Raw genomic sequence first — 22,437 nt, forward strand, 5'->3', positions numbered from 1 at the left:
TCAACTAGTTTTCTAAAATGGCCACAGCATTCTATATTCTGTATTCCCACCAATAATGTATGAAGGTTCCAAGTTTTCCACATCCTTGCTAATGCTTCCTCTGTCTTTTTGATCATAGCCATCCCAGTGGTTGTGAAGTGGTATTTCTCATTGTGGCTGTTTTTGCATTTACCTAATGCCTAATGATGCTGAGCTGCTTTTCAAGTGTTATTGGCTATTTATGTAGCTTCCTTTTCTGTTAAGGTTGGTAATAGTATCCTCTTTCATTATGGACTTTAGCAATTTGAGTCTTCTCTTTTTTTTTTTTTGTCAGTCTAGCTAAAGGTTTGTAAATTTTGTTAATCTTAAAAAAATCTTTCAATTGGTTTTCTTTATGTTTTTCTTCCCTTCTTATTTTCTCTCATTTCTTGGCTTCTGCTTGCTTTGGGCTTAGTTTCCTTTTCCTTGGCTAATTCCTTCCTTTTCCTTCCTTCCTTCCTTCCTTCCTTCCTTCCTTCCTTCCTTCCTTCCTTCCTTCCAGTTTATTTATTTATTTAGAGAGAGAGAGAGAGAGAGAAAGAGAGAGAGAGGTAGCACACAAGCAGGGGAGGAGCAGAGAGAGAGAGAGACCCCAAGCAGGCTCTGCACCACCAGCACGGAGCCTCATGTGGGGCTCGAACTCATGAACTGTGTGAGGTCATGACCTGAGCTGAAACCAAAAGTCAGATGCGTAACAGACTGAGCCACCCCAGGTGCCCCAGGTAGTTTCTTAAGGTGGTTATCAGTTTCATATTTTTCCTATTCCTTAATATAGGCACTTACATCAATAAATTTTCCTCTAAGAACTGGTTTAGCTGCAGCCTATATATTTTGGTATGTTGTGTTTGTGTTTTCATGCACCTAAGTATTTTCTAGTTTCCCTTGTGATTTATTTGACCTATTGGTTTTTTAGGAGTCTGTTGTTTAATTTCCACATATTTGTGAATTTTCAAATTATTATTGATTTCTAATAGCATCCCATTGTAGTTAGGGAACATACCTAGGATGATTTCAATTCTTTTAAATTTATTGAGGCTTGTTTTATGACCTAGCATATGGTCAGTCTATTTTGGAGAATGTTCCATGTGCGTTTGGGAAGAATGCATATTCTGCTGTTGTTGGGTGGAGTGTTCTGTACAGTTCTGTTAGGTTTTGTTGGTTTGTAGTGTCATTTTCTCTTTCCTTAACAATCTTATGCCTGATTTGATCCATTATTGAAAGTGCAGTATTAAAGTCTCCAATAATTTATTTTGAATTATCAATTTCTGTCCTCAATTCTTCATGTATTTGGGGTGCTCTGTAGTTAGGTGCCTATGTCTTTATAGTTCTTATAGCTTCCTTATGGATTACCCTTTTTATGGTCATTATAAAACGTCCTTCTTTGTCTCTAGTAACAATTTTTGTCTTAAAGTCCAGTTTAGTCTGATACTAGAATGGCCACTCCAGCTCTCTTTTGGTTACTTTTTGCATGGCATAATTTCCCCCATCTTTTTACTTTCAAGTTATTTGTATCTTTTTTAAAAAAGATATTATTTTTTAAAGTAATCTGTATACCCAGTGTGGGGCTCAAGCTTACAATCCTGAGATTGAGAGTCACTGAGCCAGACAGGCACCCCCCCCTCCCCAAACTTATTTGTATCTTTGAACCTAAAGTGTCTTTTGTAGATGGCACATAATTGAGTCATATATTATCCATTCTACCAATCTCTGCCTTTTGATAGGAGTGTTTATTCCAATTACACTTAGTTTGATTGCTGATAAGGCAGGATTTATGTCTCCCATTTACTATTAGTTTTGTACATGTTTTATGTCTTTTGAATTAAAGGCACTACTACTTTGTTAAATTATTTTAGTATACTATTTTAATTCCCTAGTTATTTCTTTTATAGTTTTTGAATTATTTTCTTCATGGTTGCCATAGAGATTACAATTAACATATTAATTAACTTAATTCCTAGTGCATATAACAACTTTGCTCCAGTATAGCTATTGTCCTCCCCTTTCCTTTGTGCTCTTATTATATGTTATATTTTTATACATAATCAGCTCATCAACACAGATTTACATGATTACTTTATGCACTTTTAAGTCAGATAGGAAATAAGAGACATTACCATATTTTCTATTTATCTATAGTCTTACTGGTGTTTTTACTTAATTGTGTGGATTTGAATTACTGTCTAGTTGTCCTCTAAGCTCAGCCTGAAGGGCTCCCTTTAGCATTTCTTTTAGGGCTGGCCTGGTAGTGATGAATTGTCTGTTTAAAAAAAATTTTTTTTAATCTTTATTTTAGAGAGATTAAGAGGGAGAGAGAGAGAGAAACAGAGAGAGAGAAACAGAGAGAGAGAGAGAGAGAGAGAGGGAGGGAGGGAGGGAGGGAGAGAGAGAGAGAGAGAGAGAGAGAGAGAGAGAGAATCTCAAGCAGGCTCCACATTCAGTACAGAGCCCAATGCAGGGGCTTGATCCCACAATCATGGGATCAAGACTTGAGCAGAAAACAAAAGTTGGACACTCAACTGACTGAGCCACCCAGGTGCCCCTGAATTGTCTGTTTTGTTTATCTAGGAATGTCTAAATTTCTTCATTTTTGAAGAATTGTTTTGCCACATATAGAATTCTTCACTGACAGTCCCCCCCCACCCCCACCTTTAGCATATATCCTCCTCCTCTGGCCTCTATGGTGTTTGTTGATAAGTCAGCTGTTGATCTTATTGAGGCTCTCATATATGTGATAAGTAGCATCTCTCTTGCTGCTATCAATAGAATTTTTGTCTTTGTTTTTTGACAGTTTGACTATGCGTGGATCTCTTCTTAGAATTTGCTGGGCTTCTTATATGTGCATATTAATGCTTTTCATCAAATTTAGGTGCTTTTGGCCATTATTGCTTCAGATATTTATTTTGCCCCTTTCTTTTTCTCTTTTCCTTTTATGAATCCCCTTATACATATGTTGGTATGCTTGATGGTGGGTCCATAGGTCTCTGAGTTTTTTTTTTTTTCTTCTATAACTCAGGCTGTATATACTTCCTGTATACAGAAATTAGTATTCAAGTTTGATCCTATTCAAGTTTGCTTATTCTTTTGTCAACTCAAATCTGTTGAGTCCTCTGCTGAATTTTTCTCTTCAATTTCCATTTCCAGAATTTCTATTTGATTTTTAAGATGATCTTTATCTCCTTATTTCCATTTTCTATTTACTGAGACATAGTTGTCATATTTATCCCTAATTCTTCAATCCTGGCTTCTTTTAGTTCTTTCAACATATTTATAATACCAACTTTATAGATTCTGTCAACTATGTCCAATATCTTTGGGTACATTTTCTGTTATTTTTAAAAAAATGTGTTTGTGGCATAATTTCCTGTTTCTTTGCATGTCATATAATTTTTGGTTGAAAGTGGATTTCTTAGATAATATAATGACTGTGGTATCAACCATCTCCTTTCAAGGATTTGTTGGTTTTTCTTTGTTGGTGGCGCTCATTTGTTCAGTGAGTTTCCTGGATGAATTCTATAGATCCTTCATTCCCTGCCACAAAGTTATTTTATTTTCTTATTTTTAAAGTTTTTATCTTAAGCCTGGCTTCCTAGGGGATATACTTGAGTCAGCAATGACTGGTCACAAGATTTCTTTAAATATCTTGTCTATATGTCTTCCACACTTTGGGGGATTTGTGTGTGGAAGTATTCCTTCAAACTTCAGGCAGTTTACAGATTAATTTTATCTTTCATGCATTGCTTAAGCAGGGCCACAAGGTAGTATTTGAATGAGGTAGTTTCATTTCTAGGCATGTTCACAGCCATATAGATCCCTATGAAAATATTGGAGTTTTTCAAAGTCATTTTGTTCCTCAAGATTTCCTTTTATACATTGAACAGGTTCTTGTTTCACTACATCTGAAATCATAGGCCTAGGTAGCTTAGATTTTGCCAGCAGATGATTGTTCTTTTTGGTAATGCCCCAGGGATAGGGCTTTTACAAATTTTTAAAATAAATTTTATTTTTTACTGCTGGACTGAACTCTGAGTCAAATCAAACAGCCCCCAAATCCTGAGAATGGGGATTTTCCAAGGAGTTGCTAGTTTAGATAAAATATGGACAGTGCTATGGGGATCGGAATTTTAATGGAGCTCCAAAGGTCAGTCCTGTCCACTGACTGTGAGGCTGCTAGCTTTTCCTTGCTGCTGTACTGCTCAGTAGAGAAGGTAGTTCAGATGGGAATAGCCTGAAGTAAAAGTGCCACAGATCCTGCTGTCTTAGTGAGGATTAGTAGGTCTTGGATACATACAGACACACTCCATTCTATTGCTTTGGTTAATTTCTTAAATTCTGAAGTGGTTGATACTAGTTGTTTGGCCAGTATTTTTATTTCGCTTTTTGGGGAGAGCAGGTTCATGTAGTCCTCACACTGGCATTCCAAAAGTCAATCTCTCCCTATGAGTATATATATTTTCTAGGTGTTTGTTACATAATTAAGCTGAACATTTAAACACTAAGACTGGGGTGCCTGTGTGGCTCAGTATGTTAAGTGGCTGACCTTGGCTGAGGTCATGATCTCGTGGTTCCCATGTCGAGCCCCATGTTGGGCTCTGTGCAGACAGCTCAGAGCTTGGAGCCTGCTTCGAATTCTATGTTTCCCTCTCTCTCTACCCCTCCTCCACTAGTGTTGTCTATCTCTAAAAATATAAAAATTAAAAAAAAATAAAGGATAAGACTAATATCTAAAATTTTTAATATTTAGTGGGACTCTCTTAACATCACTAACATTACCTAGAAATATGAAATAATTTGAAAGTATACATGATTTATTATATAGTTCTTATGTTAGAAATAGAAATGTATAATGGAAAGAGTGAACTTACGTATAGGCATTTAAAAAAGGTTAATGTATATAAAATTGTAAAGCAATATAATGAATTGCAAATTAGAAGAATTAGTCTGCCTTATGGAGTTATGCTTATTGAATGAGAATGCTTAAAAGTATCTTGCCCTGCCTGGTAAACACTAAATGCAGGTTAGCTGTATTTGTTAAGATAAAATTTATTATTACATGGTTGAAGTAAAAATCAAATATGTATGGATTTTGCTACAGTACCAGCAAAGACTGACTTAATAGACATCAAACTACTCACATAAATTATTTTCCTATAATTACCTTGCTGTAAAGAACCAAAAATAAGAACATTTATCAAGAGTACTCTGTTAATAACATAAATTTCAAATTAAAAGAGTATGTTTAGTAAGAAAACATGTGGCATGTGGGTGGGTCAGTTGGTTAAGCAGCTGACTTTGGATCATGTCATGATCTCGCGGTTCATGAATCTGAGACCTGCATTGGGCTCTTTGCTGACAGCTCAGAGACTGGAGCCTGCTTCAGATTCTGTGTCTCCCTCACTCTCTGCCCCTCCCCCCCCAACACTCTCGCTCTCAAAAATAAAGCAATAAAAAATTGTTAAAAAAAATAAGGAAACTTAAAAACTATTAAAAATAATTAGCATAAAATTATCCAAAATCTCAAAATGAAGACATAATTATTATTTTAACATACTTTCAATCATGTAATTTTTTTCCCTAGGTATATGCATGCACAGATAAACACATTAGCATAGTTTGATATTGTTGCTTTTCACTCAGTATTATTTTATGAATATTTTTTCATGTTATTAAAATTCTTTAAAAATAGGTAAGCAGAAAGATCATTGTAAAACTGAAATCCCATTAAGAGAAAACCAAAGTAACAGTTAAAAGACATTTATTATTATAAATGCCTTTAAAAATTATTTTTTCTAAAATCTACACAGACATGATCAAAAACATAATTTTAAGCAAAAATGAACTACTGGGACCTCATCAAACTAAACTAAACTAAACTAAACTAAACTAAACTAAACTTCTGCACAGAGAAGGAAACAATCAGCAAAACTAAAAGGCAACCAACAGAATGGGAGAAGATATTTGCAAATGACATATCAGATAAAGAGTTAGTATCCAAAATCTGTAAAGAACTTATCAAACTCAACACCTAAAAAACATAATCCAGTGAAGAAATGGGCAAAAGACATGAATAGACACTTCTCCAGAGAAGACACTCAGATGGCTAATAGACACATGAAAAAATGCTCCAAATCACTCATCATCGACATACAAATTAAAACCACAATGAGATACTACTTTATACCTGTCAGAATGGCTAACATTAACAACTCAGGCAACAACAGATGTTGGTGAGGATGTGGAGAAAGAGGATCTCTTTTGCATTGTTGGTGGGAATGCAAGCTGGTGCAGCCACTCTGGAAAACAGTATGGAGGTTCCTCAAAAAGCTAAAAATAGAACTACCCCATGACCCAGCAATTGCACTACTAGGCATTTATCCAAGGGATACAGGTATGCTGTTTTGAAGGGACACATGCACCCCCATGTTTATGGCAGCACTATCAACAATAGTCAAAGTATGGAAAGAGCCCAAATGCCCATCAATGGATGAATGGATAAAGAAGATGTGGTATATATATACAATGGAGTATTACTTGGCAATCAAAAATAATGAAACCTTGCCATTTGCAACTATGTGGATGGAACTGGAGGGTATTATGCTAAGTGAAGTTAGTCAGTCAGAGAAAGACAAAAATCATATGACTTCATTCATATGACGACTTTAAGAGACAAAATAGATGAACATAAGGGAAGGGAAACTAATACAAAAACAGGGAGAGGGACAAAATAGAAGAGACTTATAAATATGGAGAAAAAAACTGAGGGTTACTGGAGGAGTTATGGGAGGGGATTGGGCTAAATGGGTAAGGGGCACTAAGGAATCTACTCCTGAAATCATTGTTGCACTATATGGTAACTAATTTGGATGTAAATTTTTAAAAATAAAAAATAAAAAAAATTCCAGTTAACATACAGTGTAATATTAGTCACTCTACTTAAAAAAAATCTTAGTAAAGCAGTATCTTGAAAATATTTATCAACATATGGAAGTCAACTTTTTTCATGAAGAGTGAAAAAGACAATGATTAAGACTCATCACATGAAGACTCTTTTTTGAAGTAAACAGAATGACATCTTGTAATAACTTTATAATTCCTTTCATATATATTTCTCTTTGGGATTACATTACTCAGTGAAACTAGCAAGAAAGGGAAAGATGAAAATCTTAAGACACTCCAAAGTTAATTTCTCAAGATTTCACTGGTAGTCTGTGTTAGAGTCAGCCCACGAATATACTTAAAAATTTTTGTTTAATGTTTATTTGTTATTTTAGAGAGAGAGAGAGAGAGAGAGCGAGCGAATGTGAGCAGGGGAGGGGCAGAGAGAGAGGGAGATACAGAATCCAAAGCAGGCTCCAGACTCTGAGCTGTCAGCATAGAGCCTAATGTGGGGCTCTGAGATTATTACCTGAGCTGAAGTAGGATGCTTAACCGACTGAGTATACTTTTAACTTCCTATTAGTGTTCTCTTCACTACATGAGATTGCCTTGGTGATGAATTCAAGACCATTGCATTACACAAAAATCCAATTCATTTTCCTTCAAAACTAACTTAATGACATGTATGATTACTGCTTTTGTTTAAGTGTCCTCTCTGCCAGTTTGTAAATCTTGTAAAAAATTCTTAAAAGCTATGTGAAGAGCTAATGGAGGATAAGAACATGAACTGTGGATGTAACTTTGTATTTGCTGTCCATTGCCTTAACAAAGATAGAAAATACATTGCTGTGACATGATGTGTCAACTTATAAGCTTAGAGACTTATAAAACAATGCTATGTTACCATATGTATACTTTAAAAAAAGAAAAAAGAGGAATGTTAAAAAAGACCATAATTTTATTCCCTACATTAATTCTCTAATATCATCATTTTAAAAATCTACTGTTGGAGAGGGAGGAGCCAAGATGGTGGAACAGCATGGAGGTTTTTTTTGTGTCTCAAGTCCATGAAATACAGCCAGATCAACACTAAACCATCCGGCACACCTAGAAAACTGATTTGAGGATTAACACAACAATCTGCACAACCTGAACCACAGAACTCGGCAGGTATGCGGCACAGAGAGGTGAACTGGGTGAGAGAGAAACCACGGAGGGCAGGGAGCTATTTTTGCTTGTGGAGAGAGGATAGAAACAGGGGGAGAGTATTGGAAACCCCCCTCCCCCCAAAAAAAAGCAGCTGAAGAGAAATTAGAAAAGTGGAAACAGCCACAGGGACTGAACTAAAAAGGGACAAAAGAGAAAGGAGAGTGTTTAAAATCCACTGAGACTATAAACAGGGGGAGCACAGCGTCTGAAACTCCACAGCTTGATACCTGGTGGTGCTCTGCTGGGAAGGAAGAATCCCCAGGAGCAGAGTGAGGTCCAGGAGTCCTTGAGCCACAGGGGAGAGGTGGTTCCCCAGTGGGGAGGAAATCTGGTATAGGCTGTGTGGCCCCCCACAGGCAAATGTGCCAGTAGACCCTGGAGAACAACCACATTTGCTGGTACTGGAACAAGATCGTTGAGGGTAAAGACTGGTGCCAGATGTGTGTTGAGATTTTACATAATCCCTGAAACACTGCTGCTACATGATCATGTGAACATATTCTGGGGTGGGCTGGCAATCAGCTGTAGTCTCTGGGCATTGGCAACAAACAGCATGGTCCCAGGAACATTCCTGGGTGTGGCTGGCACCTGGCCATTGCTTGGTGAGATCCTCCCCAGAAGGTCTGCGCAGGACAAAGCCACAGTCCCTCAGAAGTGAGGGGTTGGGAAACACAGTCACATCTGAAATAAAACTCAGGAGGGAGGCACCGCCTGGCAAAATGATGGCTTGGTCACAGACAGTGTAGAATCAGGGAGTGGATGGAAGCCAGAGACAAAGGATGGGTGTGTGATTGCTGATCTGGGAGAACAGAGTTCCGATACTAGAAACTGGATATCTGGGTGACACCATTTTCAGCCCTCCCGCGCATGCGCATACACATCTACAAGCACCACAGCAATCCATTCCAGTAAGCTATGCAGCGCCATCTAGTGGAGAACAGACCCCTTACACTAAGCCCTGCCCAACTGGGCCAACCTTGCTTTCAGGAGCACAAGTCTCTCTGCCTGCTTAGTTTACGGACTATACTTGCTTCATAGTTTCACTTCTAGGGGAAAATGATGTAATTTCAATCGTATTTCAGTCTGTTCACTGGTCCATCTATTTAATTTTACTTTTCTTTTGTTTTTCTTTTTTGTTTCTTGAATACAGAAAGAGAAAAAATTTATTTTCATTTTCAATTTTTATTAAAAATATTTTTTCTCCTGTATTTTTCACTTTCTTGTAAATTTTTCAAATTCTATTTTACTTCCATCATTTCCTTTTATTCTATTTCTTTTTAAAAAAAATTTTTTTTTAAGTTTATTTATTTTTGAGACAGAGACAGAGCATGAATGGGGGAGGGTCAGAGAGAGAGGGAGACACAGAATCGGAAGCAGGCTCCAGGCTCTGAGCGGTCAGCCCAGAGCCCAACGCGGGGCTCGAACTCACAGACCGCAAGATAGTGACCTGAGCTGAAGTCGGACGCTTAACTGACTGAGCCACCCAGGTGCCCCATCATTTTATTCTATTTCAATGTATTCAGTTTTTCAAATTTTCAAATGTTTTCCTTTTTTTTTTTTTCCCTTTTTTCTCTAATCTGTCAAGCTCCTTTCAACAACCAGACCAAAACACACCTAGGATCTAGCATCATTTATTTGATTCTTTTATGTGTATATGTTGGTTTTCATCTTTTAATTTTAATTTTTTTGCTTTATTAATTCTTTTCTTCCTTCGAAATGATGAAATGAAGGAATTTACCCAAAAAATAAAGAGCAGTAGAAATGACAGCCAGGGACTCAACACAGATACAAGCAAGATGTCTGAACCAGAATTTAGAATCATGATAATAAGAATACTAACTGGGGTCAAAAATAGATTAGAATCCCTCTCTGTGGAGATAAAAGAAGTAAAAGCTAGTCAGGATGAAATAAAAAAATGCTATAACTGAACTGCAATCTCAAATGCATGCCATGGTGGCAAGGATGGATGAGACAGAGAAGCAAATCAGCGATATAGAGGATAAACTTACGGAGAATAATGAAGCAGAAAAAAAGAGGTAGACTAAGGCAAAAGAGCACAATTTAAGAATTAGAGAAATCAGTGACTCATTAAAAAGGAACAACATCAGAATCATAGGGGTTCCAGAAGAGGAAGAGAGAGAAAACAGGGTAGGTAGAAGGGTAATGTGAGGAAATCATAGCAGAAAACTTTCCTAACCTGGGAAAAGACACAGACATCAAAATCCAGGATGCACAAGGGACTCCCATTAAATATTACAAAAACTTATCATCAACAAGGCATATCATAGTCAAATTCACAAAATACTCAGGCAAGGAAAGAATCATGAAAGCAACAAGGAAAAAACAGTGCTTAACCTACAAGGGAAGACAGATCAGGTTTGAACCAGACCTATTCAGAGAAACCTGGTAGGCCAGAAAGGAGTAGCAGGATATATTCAATGTGCTGAATCGGAAACTATGGAGCCAAGAATACTTTATCCAAGAATTCTTTATAATTCAAAATAGGAGAGATTAAAAGTTTTTCAGACAAAGAAAAATTACAGGAGTTTGTGACCACTAAATCAGCCCTGCAAGAAATTTTATGGGGGACTCTCTCAGGGGAGAAAAGACAGAAAAACAAAAACAGACCAAAAGCAACAAAGACTAGAAAGGACCAGAGAACACCATCAGAAACTCCCAACTCTACAGGCACACATACATATATACTATGGAGTATTACTTGACAATCAAAAAGAATGAAATCTTGCCATTTGCAACTATGTGGATGGAACTAGAGGGTATTATACTAAGTGAAATTAGTCAGAGAAAGACAAATATCATATGACTTCACTCATATGAGGACTTTAAGATAAAAAACAGATGAACATAAGGGAAGGGAAGCAAAAATAATATAAAAACAGGGAGGGGGACAAAACATAGGAGACTCTTAAATATGGAGAAGAAACAGAGGGTTGCTGGAGGGGCTGTGGGAAGGGGGATGGGCTAAATGGGTAAGGGGCATTAAGGAATCTATTCCTGAAATCATTGTTGCTCTTTATGCTAACTTGGATGTAAATTTAAAAAAAAAATTAAAAAAAATCTATTGTTGGAGATGATGGATTTCTCTTTATTTTTCACTATTACATTAAACTGATAAGAATAGAGCCAAAAGACCAAGAAGTGATTAGTCTTTCACCATTGTAAATAATTCTTTAGTGAATATCTCTGCACATCAATATTTGTCTGCATGTAGATTAGTTTTTTATATTCCTATATGTGGAATACTGGATCATGGAGTAGAACATTCATTAGATAAAAGAACAGTCTCTTCAACAAAGTGCGGTGGGACACCTGGATAATGATACAAAAAAGAAAACCCGATTTCTAAAATGAGGTTGTATCTACTAGTTTTCAATGAAAGCACCTATTACACTCCATTTCATTATTTTTTTTTTTTAGGGTGAAATTCACATAATGTACAATTAACTACTTTAAAGTATAAAAATTAGGTGGTCCTTAGTATATTCACAATGTTGTGCAACCACCAGCTTTCTCTAGTCTCCAAACATTTCATCACCCCATAAATATAACCATACTCATTAAGTAAAAACTCCCCATTCCCTTCTCCTCTCGTAACCTCTAATCTGCTCTCAGTCTCATGTATCATATAAAAGGAATCATACAACACGTTACCATTTGTGTCTGGCTTCTTGCACGTAGTTTAATGTTTTCAAGACCTATATAAATTGTAGCAATTATCAGTACTTTACTCCTTTTAATGGCTGAATAATATTCCTTGTATGTATATACTTTATTTAGCCATTCATCCACTGATAGACATTTGGATTAATATGTACATTAATGTACAAATATCACTTTGAGACCCAGCTTTCAGTTCTTTTGGGGTATATACTCAGAACTAGAACTCCTCAGTTATGTAAGTCTGTATTTCTACTTACTTGGACTGGTAACCCTGTAGTTACAGTACTTTCCCTCCCTCATATATACACAGTCTGCCAAGAAGTCAAATATATGTATGTCCACAATGCAAACACATTTCTAACTTCATTGCTGTCACCTTGATCCAAGCTACATATCATCTCTGGCCTGAATTATTTTAATTGTTTTCTATTTGGTTTCTTTGCTTTAGCTGTTGTTCTTCCTATTGTTACTACTTCACTCAGAATAAAGATTTGTCCTACCTAGTTTACATTCCCCACTCCTCATTTAACTCCGTTTCACCTTCTACTCCTTAATCTCCCTTCCTTCTTTTCTAAGACACTGGTCTTTTCAGTTTCTTGGAAATTACAGGAATGCTTATACCTTCCAGGCTTGACACTGGCTTTCTCCTTTGTCAAGAATATTCTTCAAAAGAATAATAACTTTTCAAAAGAATAATAATATTCAAAATAATAATATTCAAAATTCAAATATTCAAAATTCATATTTTCAAAAAAATATTCTTATTCAAAAGAATAATATAACTTTATGTCTAACTCTCTTATCTCCTTCAAATCTTTGTTCAAATTGACCCTTTCTCAGAGAGGCCCACTTTGGCCACTCTACACAAAATTGATCCTGGCTTTATTTTCTCCTGCCCCACAGTTCTTATCACTTCCTAACAACTAAATAGTGTTAAATATATTACTTAATTATGTTTATTACCTCTCTCCCCCTACTAGGATGTAATCTCCATGAGGGGTAAATTTTAGGTCTGTTTTATTTATTTCCATATTAGAAGAGACTAGAACAGGCTAGGCATACATTAGGCACTCAGTACATATGTGCTCAACAAATGAATGAATACATGAAGGAAATTTTACCCTCCAAATACATCAGACCTGAGTCTTGTAATGTACTCCCTGCTCAAAAATACTATGTCAGTTTATATCACATAGATAACCAGTACAGAAAGATTGTCTACCTAAAGGTAAATACATAAAATGCATTTGTGATACTCCAGCCACCAGATTCAAATGCCTGCAGGTTCTTTTATGCCTGCATCATAATTGGACTTTCAAAAAACAGTTCAAACAGACATTTATGTAATTAAAAAATTAACAGTTTTTAAAGTTGATTCGTTTTTATTCCCCAGGAGAATATTATACTGACATGCAATTCTGACTGGCAATTCTGAATGCCACTGTAAAATAGATTATGCTGTAATTTAAAATTCTGAATTAAGTAAGAAGGTAGGACAGGAGATAAATTTCACTTGGTTTTGAGGTAAAATATTGAAGCCAACTTCATTGTTTAAGAGTACTAGATATTAACTTTTATCATAACTGTAGCTCTGATATCTTAAATAATGTATATATGCTGACATAAGAGGTGGGAAGAGTGGAAGGGAAAAGTCACTAGCTGAAGGGGGGAAAAACCACTGAAATTTTATCTTTCTTGGTGTGTGTGTGTGTCTGTGTGATTCTGAGTCAAAAGGACATTGAATTCTATCTCCCTGCAAGGGTTTAAGCCACAGGGAATTGGCATCTAACAGTAATGTGTGTAACTCCTCTGGCACTGCCCTGGCTTGAGGAAAAATAGCATCTCTATAAAAATGAGATAAAAGAACACATTCAAACACCCAAATTTTTATGCAACTTTGGAGAAAAATATGCCTCTTCTTGGGAGAGGAATTGTTCTGAGAAGTATTCATTATCTCAGATGGATGGCTCTGAAACAATAGTACATTGACATCAATTAAAATGGAGATGAAGAACACCAAGAAAGGACAAAATATGAAAATTAAATACACTCTGTAAGCAATAAGAATTAACAGCTATTAAATGTGTCTGATTTGGGGCACCTGGGTGGCTTGGTCGGTTGAGCGCCTGACTTCGGCTCAGGTCATGATCTCATGGTCTGTGAGTTCAAGCCCTGCGTTGGGCTCTGTGCTGACAGCTCAGAGCCTGGAGCCTCCTTCAGATTCTGTGTCTCCTTCTCTCTCTGCCCCCACCCCTCCACTCTCTGTCTGTCTCTGTCTCTCTCTCTCAAAGATAAATAGACATTAAAAAAATGTGCCCAATATGCCAAAAACCGTGGCAAGTGCTTCTTGTATGTTATTTGTTAACAATAATTGCATGTGAATAGGTACTATTATTATCTCTACTTTATCGTGAGGAAATCAAGAGGTTAAGCAATTTGACTAAATGGTGGAGGTAGGGCTTTATTTTTGGCAGCCTAATTCCAAATCCCACACCCTTCATCATCACCTATGATCTTATTTTCAGTTGAAAAAGAAGTGTGATGTTTGTCTTACTGCTCTATAAAAAGGGTTTCTAATGACACAGAATAACCCCCTCCAATGACATTTGATCTTTTACTGTTTGGATCTGTATAGTATTTGTGATATCCCAGGATATGGTCTGGGAATCTGTTTGTTGTTCCAGTTAACATGACATTTGTTAAGTTTTGTAAACCCAGGCTGTAAGGCCATATTTAATGGTTGTGGCATGTGGGCTTTGTGATGTTCTGTCTTTTTAAGGAATTCTGGGAGATGAGGCTGGTGTATTTTGTTGATCTTCTACAGGCACCAACTTGCTCAAGAGTTTAATCCAATTATATCCATGCAGGATTCGATTATGAAAAAGACTGTGCTCTGGATATGGATTAGCCCTTGATCTACACTAGAATAAACTCAGGTTCTCTGGCTCACTCAAGACAGTTAAAAGGGCAGAGTGAAAATTTTAGGACTAGTTTCATTGCTTATAGGGGGATTATAAAAAGAAATATCATCATATTTTTGTGTCATGTGGTATGCATGATAAATTCTATTTTCCTATAAGAATTATGGAGATTCTAAGAATTAGTAAATTCTATTTCCTATAACAAGGAAATATATTCTCCTATATGAGAATATCAGGTAGGGGACAATGTTTCTCTACAAGGAAAACCTGTAATGTTGAGAAATTGGATAATAACATGAGTGGTCAAGGTTAAGAAAAATGAAGGTAAGATTTATAAAGAAAAATATGCTTCTAAATAGATTTAATATTTTTTTATTTTTTTTATTAACGTTTATTTTTTTTTGAGACAGAGAGAGACAGAGCATGAACGGGGGAAGGTCAGAGAGAGAGGGAGACACAGAATCCGAAACAGGCTCCAGGCTCTGAGCTGTCAGCACGGAGCCCGATGCAGGGCTCGAACTCACAGACTATGAGATCATGACCTGAGCCGAAGTTGGACGCTCAACCGACTAAGCCACCCAGGCGCCCCAATAGATTTAATATTAACTCTATTTCATTATATAGGAACTCTTCTATAAATTATTTGGCCAGCAGTGTTTCCTCTTACTCATTGGTATGTACTCTTTAATGGCCTGTTTCCAATTGTCTAGCTGCTTAAGAGAATCATGCTTTTGGTATAATGTCACTCTATCTTGAGTCTTTCCACTGTTAAGTAAGAGATGTTCCTTTAATCAATATGTTCTCTGTTCATTAGGTGATGTAGATATACCATCTCTTCCTGGCAGGGCAAAGAGATGGAGAAAGGGACTGTTCCAGGTACTGATGTTTTTTTTCCCCCCTCATAACAAAGTTGTCAAGAATGATTAGGATTCTATAAAAATCAGTGGATTTAAAGTCTTGATAAATGGTAAAATTAAAAATTAAAAAATACATTCTCACTTGCTTTCCCTTGCTGCTGGTATATTTTAATAGCTAACAGAATAAGTTTCTGATATAGGTAATAAAATATTACTGGCTAAAATAGTTATCACAGTCCCTGGTATGTAAATGACAGCCTGAGGTAAAAATTTGTATTATTTCATATGATAAGTTTCATTGTAAAATTTACCAAATCAGATATCCTAGCCAGAAAGTCTAGCAGTTAAGAAAACAAGTGCTAAAATGGATTAAAATAGTGATGATTTTTAAAATACTTGTTTGAATCTTTTATTCTTTAAAAAATTTAAAAAAAAATTTTTTTTTTTTTTGAGAGATATAGATAGAGCACAAGGCAGGTAGGGCAGAGGGAGAGACAGGCAGACACAGAATCTGAAGTTGGCTCCAGGCTCAAAGTCGGCTCTGTCTGCACAGAACCCAATGCGGGGTTTGAACTCACAGAACCATGAGATCATGACCTGAGCTGAAGTTGGATGCTTAACTGACTGAGTCACTCAGGCGTCCCTCTTTTATTCTTTTTTTAAAAATTCCAGTAGAATTAACATACAGTGCTATAGTAGTTTCAGGTGTACAATATAATGATTCAACACTTCCATACAACACCTGGTACTCATCATGATAAGTGTACTTTTAATCCCCATCACCTATTTCCCCGGTCCTCCCCACCCCCCACCACTGCTAACCCTCTGGTAACCACTAGTTTGTTCTCTATAGTTAAGAGTCAAAACAGTGATGATTTTTAACATTTAAATTCATTGCTGAAGTGTTTAGCCAGCTATAGGGAGAGATAGCTAATTCCTAAATACAGAACACAGTTAATTATGAAAAAGCTACTTGTTGTCAACAGTCTACACTTACCTGTATTTCTCAATACCATACTATAATCTGACACCAGAATTTGAAGTTGTATAAAAAGAAGACACAATAGATTTGGAAGGTAAGGAGAAATTTTGGAGAGAAATTTTGGAGAGAATAATAAAGTATTGATATTTCATTTTAAAAATTGGGTACATTTCAGCCTTAGTCACTTGACATTTAAAACATTTACCAAATTGGAGCTTAACTTCTTATTTTTGTTTTAAAATTCATTGATTTTAATTAAATGGATGGCTACCCACACAGAAAAAAAGAAATGAAGCAGTTTTTTTTTTCTTGATGGTAAAACCTCCTACTGGATTATATGACTAAAGCACATCATTTTATTGAACTTTGGGAAAAATCTAGTTTCCAGTAAGTGGATGTTCACTAATCACCAAGTTTGTGACTGCCTGGAGAAGCACCTTAACCAATGTATGGCCAAATTACAAATCTGAGACGTGTTAATTTAATGTCACTATATGCATATTCCTGTTTTTTAATAGTCCAATTTAGTAATCAGCTTAAGAATAAGAAATAGCCTGTCTTCATAGGAAGGCATAAATCCAAGCAGAGAAAGTTGTTAATACCTTTTAAAAAGTATGTGATGTTACTAAGGTGCTCTAGAATGTGGATGTAGAAGAAACATCCTGCATTATCTTAAGTGAATAGTATATGGACATTTGTGAGGTTACATGCTCAAATGCTAAATTCCTGGATTTCAGAAGTTAAAGGAGTACAGCTATGGAAAAATTCTTTAAAGAACTGTTGGCCTCTTTTCCTGGTAGTTGATGGGTGACTTATAATGGAGAGTGATGGAATCCACTGACATTTGACTGTTATTCCTTTGGAGTATTTTGAATTATATCTGAACTCAGCTTCTAGATAACCGACAAGGATAAAGTGATAAAATACGTGGGAGAACCTCCTACTAGATTGAAAATAGCTCCATGAAAAGAGGTGCTGAGGTGTTTTCAGTCTAGTGATGTATTCCTTTTTATGCCCTATTTCTAGGGTATAGCATAGTGGCTGACACCTAACAGGCACTTGGTAAATATCTGTTGTACTGAGCGGAAGATCTGGTAGTAAATAATAAAGTCTAATTTGTATAATTGTTTAACTTCAGGTTTTCCTGAGGTCTTACACAATACACCATATCAATGATTACTGTTGAAGACATTCATTTTGCAGAGAACAAAAAAAGGGCATTGGGGGGGTAGGCAAAATGGGTGATGGGCAGTGAGGAGGGCACTTGTTGGGATGAGCACTGTGTATTGTATGTAAGCGATGAATCATGGGAATGTATTCCCAAAGCCAAGGGCACACTGTTTACACTGTATGATAGCTAACTTGACAATACATTATATTAAAAAAAGACATTCATTTTAATAATAACCTGACAACAGCTTAACAACTGGCACTTGAACGAATGTATTCCTTAACACAGGAGGCTTGTGATGTGGTATTATGGAAAGCACATAGGATTTGAAGACCAAAGATGGTGTTTTAACACTGCTTTGTTTGATTTTTAGAAAGTTCCTGGACTTCTCTAAGACTTAATGTGTCTATTTATTCCCAAAACATATATTGAATGCATACTATATATGCCTTTTACACAGAGATGAAAAAGAGACAAACCCTGACCTGGAAATCCTTAAAGATATAACTGAAAAATATAACTTGAATGTTTCTTCATTCTTAAAATTAGAATTACAATACCACTTATTCATGGACTTGGTGAAGTAATTACCACACTGGTACGTAATTTTTTTTTTTTAACATTTATTTATTTTTGAGACAGGGAGAGACAGCATGAACGGGGGAGGGTCAGAGAGAGAGGGAAACACAGAATCTGAAACAGGCTCCAGGCTCTGAGCTGTCAGCACAGAGCCTGACGCGGAGCTCGAACCCATGGGCTGCGAGATCATGACCTGAGCTGAAGTCAGATGCTCAACCGACTGAGCCACCCGGGCGCCCCGTAATTTTTAATGGTAGATAAAAGTGCTTTGGAAACTGTAAAGCACTATACACATGTTAGCTGTTATTTATTATATAATCATTCTTCCTAGTTTTTGTTTTTCTTAGGTTAAATTCAACTTCCTAGTCCTGAAAAATAGTGTAACACCAATTTTTCTTGGAAGTTCTTTTAATTTGTCTTTTGTAATAAATCAGGAAGCTTGGAAATCTGGTTCAAACTTCGTGTCAACCTGCTTCCCAATTATAAATTGAGAATATCGTTTTAACTTTCCTTTTTGTTAAATTGATATATAATTCACATGCCCCAATGTCCACCACTTTAACGTGTACAATTCAGTGGTTTCCAGTATAGTCGCAAGGTTATATAACTGTCACCACTAATTCCAGGACATTTTCATCACTACAAAAAAGGAACCCTGTAACTATTTGCAGTCATTTCCCATTTTTTCCTTCCCCGAGTCTCTAGTAAGCCTTGGTCCCTTTCTATCTCTATGGATTTCCCTATTCTAGATCTTTTATAAATGGAATTGTATAATATGCAGTCTTTTGTGAGTGACTTCTTTCACTGAGAATGTTTTACAAGGTTCATCCATGTTATAGTATGAATCATGTTTTTATGGCTGGATAATGTTCCACTGTATGGATATGCCACATTTTGTTTACCCATTTATTAAAGGGCATTTGGTTCATTTATACTTTTTAGCTATTATGATAATGCTATGAACATTCATATACAAGTTTTTGCATGACTTACATTTTCTATTCTCTTGGGAATATTATTCCAAGGAGTGGAATTAATGGTTCAAATGATAAGTCTGTACTTAACTTTTTTAGGAACTGAGTAGTTTGACTTTGATAACTGTTTTTCTACAGTTTAATGCTCATAGCATCTAATGAAGGAATGATAAAAACCACAGTCAATGCATGTAAAAAATAACGTGAAGGGAAACAATAAAATAAATCCACAAGTCTCATAAAGCCAAATTGCATTAGGTGTGACTGTGAATGTCTAATGTAATGATCAGTGCTCCTACAGAGTTGCATTAGGGAGGTAAACTTTTCTGAGGTTATGTACAATTATGTTTCAGCTGTCATTCTCTGGATTAGAAAGATAAACTCTGGTTTCCAAAGTGGACAAAGTGGTATAAATGAGCTAAATGGGAAAGCCTGGCTTATGCTTTAGTGCATATTATTTTTCATGTTGGAGACCTCTCTCTGAGAGGCAAACCATTTGGCCGTGGCATATTAGTAAAAACTGCAGTTTCTTGGTAGTGTAAATAAAAAAGCACAATAAAGTAAAACTGCTTAGTTCTAAAATAGTGATAGAAGATGCAAAGCTACTTAATAAACCAAAGGGGAGAGGTTTTTTTATTTGCAAGTTAGGTGTTTCACTGAAATATGTGATTTAAAAGTGTTTATTAGACTAGGTAGGTATCATATTTTTTTAAATATGAAATTTATTGTCAAATTGGTTTCCATACAACACCCAGTGGTCATTCCAACTGGTGCCCTCCTCAATACCCATCACCCACCCTTCTCTCCCTCCACCAACCCTCAGTTTGTTCTCAGTTTTAAGAGTCTCTTACGCTTTGGCCCTCTCCCTCTCTAACCTTTTTTTTTTTCTTCCCCTCCCCCTTGGACTTCTGTTAAGTTTCCCAGGATCCACATAAAAGTGAAAACATATGGTACCTGTCTTTCTCTGTATGACTTATTTCACTTAGCATAACTCGAGATCTCCAGTTCCAACCACATTGCTACAAAAGGCCAGATTTCATTCTTTCTCATTGCCACGTAGTATTCCATTGTGTATATAAACCACACTTTCTTTATCCACTCATCAGTTGATGGACATTTAGGCTCTTTCCATAATTTGGCTATTGTTGAGAGTGCTGCTATAAACATTGGGGTACAAGTGCTCCTATGCATCAGCACTCCTGTATCCCATGGGTAAATTCCTAGCAGTGCTACTGCTGGGTCATAGGGTACATCTATTTTTAATTTTTTGAGGAACCTCCACACTGTTTTCCAGAGTGGCTGTACCAGTTTGCATTCCCACCAACAGTGAAAGAAGGTTCCTGTTTCTCCACATCCTCGCCAGCATCTATAGTCTCCTGATTTGTTCATTTTAGCCACTCTGACTGGCGTGAGGTGATATTTGAGTGTGGTTTTCATTTGTATTTCCCTGATGAAGAGTGACATTGAGCAACTTTTCATGTGCCTGCTGGCCATCTGGATGTCTTCTTTAGAGAAATGTCTATTCATGTTTTCTGCCCATTTCTTTACTGGATTATTTGTTTTTCAGGTGAGGAGTTTGGTGAGCTCTTTATAGATTTTGGATACTAGCCCTTTGTCCAATATGTCATATGCAAATATCTTTTCCCATTCCGTTGGTTGCCTTTTAGTTTTGTTGATTGTTTCCTTTGCTGTGCAGAAGCCTTTTATCTTCATGAGGTCCCAATAGTTCATTTTTGCTTTTAATTCCCTTGCCTTTGGGGATGTGTCAAGTAAGAAATTGCTGCGGCTGAGGTCAGAGGTGTCTTTTCCTGCTTTCTCCTCTAGGGTTTTGATGGTTTCCTGTCTCACCTTCAGGTCCTTCATCCATTTTGAGTTTATTTTTGTGAATGGTGTGAGAAAGTGGTCTAGTTTCATCTTTCTGTATGTTGCTGTCCAGTTCTCCCAGCACCATTTGTTAAAGAGACTGTCTTTTTTCCATTGGATATTCTTTCCTGCTTTGTCAAAGATTAGTTGGCCATACGTTTGTGGGTCTAATTCTGGGGTTTCTATTCTATTCCATTGGTCCATGTGTCTGTTTTTGTGCCAATACCATGCTGTCTTGATGATGACAGCTGTGTAGTAAAGGCTAAAGTCTGGGATTGTGATGCCTCCTGCTTTGGTCTTCTTCCTCAATATTACTTTGGCTATTCGGGGTCTTTTGTGGTTCCATATGAATTTTAGGATTGCTTGTTCTAGCTTTGAGAAGAATGCTGGTGCAATTTTGATTGGGATTGCATTGAATATGTAGATTGCTTTGGGGAGTATTGACATTTTAACAATATTCTTCCAATCCATGAGCATGGAATGTTTTTCCATTTCTTTATGTCTTCAATTTCCTTCATAAGCTTTCTACAGTTTTCAGCATACAGATCTTTTACATCTTTGGTTAGGTTTATTCCTAGGTATTTTATGCTTCTTGGTGCAATTTTGAATGGGATCAGTTTCTTTACTTGTTTTTCTGTTGCTTCATTATTAGTGTATAAGAATGCAACTGATTTCTGTACATTGATTTTGTATCCTGCAAATTTGCTAAATTCATGTATCAGTTCTAGCAGACTTCTGGTGGAGTCTATCGGATTTTCCATGTATAATATCATGTCATCTGCAAAAAGCGAAAGCTTAACTTCATCTTTGCCAATTTTGATGCCTTTGATTTCCTTTTGTTGTCTGATTGCTGATGCTAGCACTTCCAACACTATGTGAAACAACAGCGGTGAGAGTGGACATCCCTGTTGTGTTCCTGATCTCAGGGAAAAAGCTCTCAGTTTTTCCCCATTGAGGATGATTTAAGCTGTGGGCTTTCATAAATGGCTTTATGATGTTTAAGTATGTTCCTTCTATGCCGACTTTCTCGAGGGTTTTTATTAAGAAAGGATGCTGTATTTTGTCAAATGCTTTTTCTGCATCGATTGACAGGATCATATGGTTCTTATGTTTTCTTTTATTAATGTGATGTATCACATTGATTGATTTGCAAATGTTGAACCAGCCCTGCATCCCAGGAATGAATCCCACTTGATCATGGTGAATAATTCTTTTTATATGCTGTTGAATTCGATTTGCTTGTATCTTGTTGAGAATTTTTGCATCCATATTCATCAGGGATATTGGCCTGTAGTTCTCTTTTTTGCTG

The 22,437-nt window shown here is 36.4% G+C and overlaps 1 protein-coding gene across 1 annotated transcript in view; it reads right to left on the reverse strand.

The window, feature by feature from the left end:
* Positions 1–22,437, reverse strand: part of ITFG1 (integrin alpha FG-GAP repeat containing 1) — a 342,370-nt gene that overhangs the window by 14,394 nt on the left and 305,539 nt on the right. The gene's annotated exons all lie outside the window — the stretch shown is intronic.

Source organism: Panthera tigris, chromosome E2, assembly GCF_018350195.1.
Source record: "Panthera tigris isolate Pti1 chromosome E2, P.tigris_Pti1_mat1.1, whole genome shotgun sequence".
In the NCBI taxonomy this organism is placed as follows: domain Eukaryota; kingdom Metazoa; phylum Chordata; class Mammalia; order Carnivora; family Felidae; genus Panthera; species Panthera tigris.